The sequence below is a fragment of the Temnothorax curvispinosus genome, unplaced genomic scaffold (assembly GCF_003070985.1).
Source record: "Temnothorax curvispinosus isolate PA1 unplaced genomic scaffold, ASM307098v1 QBEX01008343.1, whole genome shotgun sequence".
NCBI lineage: Eukaryota > Metazoa > Arthropoda > Insecta > Hymenoptera > Formicidae > Temnothorax > Temnothorax curvispinosus.
In genome coordinates, this window is record NW_020218123.1 from 1 (window position 1) to 4700 (window position 4700).

The window sequence follows — 4700 nt, forward strand, 5'->3', positions numbered from 1 at the left end:
ATTTATGCGGGTGGAATATAGCGGTGATTATACCGTCAGACGTGACATCTCCCTCCTTAGGAAAGTTCGGTCCCCGAACTTTTATTAGTAAGTATAATTTTATGGTTATGTCGTATAGAGTATGATTATATTTATAGATAATTAATTATTTATGTGATTTTTATTATAGGATTCTAAAGTGTGCCTGGCAGTGTAAGAGCTGTGTTGCTGCAGTTGGATTTATCTAAATCGAGGTAATAGTTCCATTGTTTAGCAATGTGCTTAAGTAGTTCTATAGATTTGATTAGTAATATTTTTTTTTCTTCTTCTCTTCTCTCTCTTTTTTTTTTTATTTGTTTTATTGGGTATATACACATGTATATTTGTACTTGCGTACATATATAGACGCGCATATTTGTTTTCAGTGTTCATTCCTTATGTTACTTATTAGGATATTTATTAATATAGGTTATTCTTATTTTATTATAGAGCTGGTTATCTATACTGTCACCGTGATTTCGTTGGACGGATATGATAAGGATAAATTAAAAGTAAGTTAATGCTATATTTCTATCGTTACTACATTTATTCATATAAGTTTTAGTCTCTCCCCTTTTTTATTTTTTATTATTTTTGTTTAAGTATATTCAAGTATTTGCCGCGTATTCTTTCCTTAGCTTCGTCTAAATCCAGGCGATAAGCAAGATTATGTAGTCTTTTTACTTCTAGCATAAGGCTTGTCGTTGACATTTTGCTTAGCTCTGTAAGGATAATTATTTATTGATTATATATAACGGTTTTATCGTATAAGAGTGCAGTAATTAATATATTTCGTTATTGTTATAGGTGAGAAGAGGTAATAGTGAGCTGAGACTGAATTAATAAGGATAAAGGATAAGTATTTCAATCTTATTTTATAATCTTATGAATATATATATATATGAATAAGAATATTAATGTATTTTCTTTCATTTTATTTCAGGTAAGGAATAGGTACGAAATTATCCTGGATGGGCTGGTTTTACGAGTGTGAATATGAATACGTTATAATAGTAATCTTACAATTAGTAAAGCATGTGAGTTACTTGCATTTTAAGGTTGACTAAATATATGTGTTTTTCTATTTTCTATTATATGCGTGTGTCAGCGTACTTTTTCCCCTTTTCTATGCATGTATATTAAAGTTAAAATATAGAATTAAGATTATATTCTACTGATTGCTACGATTTAATTTTCAAAGTACTTATTCTAAGGAAATTAAGGTCCTCCACCGTGCTCATTAAGTATAATCATAGGTTAATGTATAAAATTAATATTTTATTTCGATCCCTTCACCATGTACATAATAAAAATGTTAGTATTAGGTTAATGTGGTCTTATAGTAAGGTCGCTCGCTAATGTTTATTTTATTATTTTGAGTAATGCTAACGCTAATATAAAGGTGCTAAATAATAAGACAGTTCCCTGTAAGCAGTACACTAAAAAGAAAATCAAGTGGTAATTTATAAAGTTAAATATAAGTATATAACGCAAAATAATCGATAAGCATGTTTAAAAGTATAATATGTAGGTTATATAAGATATAGTAGCATTAAATCTTTTAGCAAATGTTTTGTATCGTTTATTGCTTAATGTGTTCCTCGTGGAATAACCGCTTCACATAAAACTTGATAGGTTAAGTGTTCAGTACGTCCGCGTAAATCTATTATAGTAGTACGGCACTCGTGACAATCAATCGCGCGTTTAGTTTTTATTAATAACTTATAACATCGTCCACAGTGTAGAGTTGTATGGACGAAAGTTCGCGAGATAAGGTGTAGCTGTCGCCATACGGCGTTCGGTCTGTTATAAATGCAAAATGTGTGCTCGCTTGTCGCACAATCCGCACACAACGCGAGTTCGGCCGCGACTTGCGCATACCACGCGGAATGACATATAAAGTCATAAGCCGGTCGTACTAGCGGATCTGAATAATCGCGGTAATAATTCGGTATTGATAGTGGCGGTTGTGTAGGAGGGGGTGGCGAGCCCTGCGGTATGGGAAGCATAGGGCGCTCACCTATTATATGATGTCGGTTTGCAGGTTCACCCAGGTGATCGTATGATCCACATTGTCCTCCCAATGCAAGTGGGCTGCTTAGCGATGTACTCAGGCCGCTCAAAGAATGCGACCCACGGCTGCTGCATGCTTCCGCTCGCGTTGAAGATGCCATTGCCACGTACTCGTGGCTCGTCTGCGTTGCCGGGATGTTGGCGTAACGAGGCGGAGGCCTGGAGACATCAGGCAGTCTGATGGTGCCTGTCACCTCGCTTCCCAGGCTGTCATCGTCGGGAGACTCGCGGTTAATTTCATCGAGCACGTCGTCGATTAAATCCTCCATTCCAGGGGTGAGAGCTGCTTCCACGGATGCCACTGACATTCGCGGCACCTCGTAGATGGTGTTCGCCGGTGTCGGCGGACGCTGAGCTCTGGTGAAGACCTCAGGATCTGTTGGTCCGGGCCAGTCACGGTCCATATTGGGATGGACGTCGACGCCAGGAGATCTGGTGTCGCGCTCCGGTGGTCCTCGCTGCATTGGAATTGGCGACCGCCGATACGACTGCGCTGCGCTGAGGTCCATAGGTACATCTTCGTCAATTCCCGGCATGGTTAGAATAATCCGGCGGAGTCGTCCCAATATCCTGTGCCAACGTTTATAATGATTGGTGGAATAGCTGCTCCTTCTCATCCTGTGAAGTGAGCACAAACCAAAGACTAAATTTTGGTACGGAGTCATGTGGTTTGGTCACTTACGAATTATTGCTGTACGTCTTCAAGTCGTCAGTGTGTCTCTGCTTCCTGTGCTTCTTCTTGTAGACTATACTGGATCGTTGCCGTTCTTAAGTCAGACTGTTCGGATTCGGGCTCGGTGCTTCGGCTTTTATTCTCTACTGAGGAGCAAGGGGTAGGTCCCTTGGTTCCTTTGTTACGGTTGCATCGTGCATAAAGTAAATTCACAGTACTGCTGATCCAAGAAGTCCTGTTTATCATCCAGACGATGACCACAAGTATTCCGAGAACACTCATGCCCCATCCTACTGCACTGTAGGTGATAAGTCTTTGTTCTTGCATCCGTCTATCCTTGATCTGGCGAGCCTTTTCAATGATGTCATCAAAAGTCGTTGATACGTGGCTATTATTCATCGTCCATAATTCGCTTGTCGCTTCTGCTAGGTCGATTTGATATTTTTCGCGGATAGGCTCGTACAATTGTAAAATGCTTAGGTTGTTCATTGGAGTATAATGCTGTACGAATTCTATAGAATGAACGGATGGATGGCTCATCGTAGTAGTCCCTGCTTTAATTTTACATCCTTGGCGTATGGAGATAATGCCAGAATTACTTATTTCTTCCTGGTTGCTTTGTTGGCATTCTATACGAATTATTTCTCGTTTTCTTGCAGTATATATCCAATTTCCGGGCGTAGTTAAGGCTTTCCAGTATGTTTCTCGTAGGTTTTGTAATATTATGTTGCAATATTCCATTTCTATATTCTTATTTAGTAAGAGTTGAATATTACAACTTGTCGCTTGCCGTATCTTTTTCAAAGGAAATATAGCTGGGCAGATAAACACGGTGCTGGACGATATACATTCTCGCAGTTCCCCTTCTCGGAACTCGTAGAAGCTATCGGTGTCCTCGCTTATTCCAATATGTTCTGCGTCAGATTTAATTATGGCGAATTTTGTTTCGTCAAATGCTTGTTTAGCAGGTAATGGTACGGCTCTATACATTTTATATATTCCAGGAATCAATAATGGAATATGCAGAATATAAATCAATCGATTTCCGGAATAGGCAATTCGTAAGTTGGATATTTTTATAAGTTGATCCATTCCGATTTCGTCAGTACTTACCGGAAATTCTGCATGAGGATTCTGTTCTTTTATTAACTTACAATTTTCTATTAATTGTTGCGGTGAAATTAAACGGGGGTGGATGAATCCCTGCTTTCCGAATAATATTCCATCGATCAGAATATTTAAATCTATTTCATGTTGTAATATTTCCGTATCCAGTTTTGTCATAACTTCCCAAAAATATCGATGCCTTTGATTTAACATCGCTTTAATTTCTATTGCGCTAAGCTGCTTTCTTATCTCCCATGTGGCGTTGTACAGTTCCCCGAAACGCGCTCGCGTTGCTACAGTTTGATTCACGAGTAGCAGAGCGAGATCATTAGTTTTATTTTCTACATGCATTATTGCATTACGCATGGCATATTCGTCTTCGATGGTTAAAGTTCCGAATAATATCTTGCTAAGTTGTCCAACAAATTCCAAGGGAGCTCGTTTTGTGCGGGATTCTCCTATGAGTGCGCGTATATGATCTTGATACTGCTTTATCTTATTCAATTTGGCAATTAATGAAGTCAATCGTGGTCGTATTTCACAGTGTGAATTGTGATCACCACATTGTTGTAATATCGAGTCCATTTGCTGTTCGAGTTTGGCCGTTGCACCTTTAATATCGCGCAAGTCGATGTAGATTATCATCTTCCAAGAATTTTCGGACGTACGCATTTCTCCAACGGCTTCGAAAAATATTCCAGGATTATCTTTTAAACCAGTAATTGTGTATTCTTTTTCCTTCATCCCTGATCTGCAATCCGAGCAGGTTTAGTTCGGTCTACATGTACGATTTTAATTTTATTTGGTGGAATTAATATTTTAATATTAT

The 4700-nt window shown here is 38.5% G+C and overlaps 1 long non-coding RNA gene across 1 annotated transcript; it reads left to right on the top strand.

Moving 5' to 3' along the window:
- LOC112457820 lies at positions 1 to 1112 on the top strand. The gene is made up of 4 exons (XR_003041156.1): positions 1 to 87; positions 170 to 233; positions 469 to 530; positions 826 to 1112. It is a non-coding gene; the product is annotated as an uncharacterized LOC112457820 (long non-coding RNA).
- Positions 1113 to 4700: the final 3588 nt, after the last annotated feature.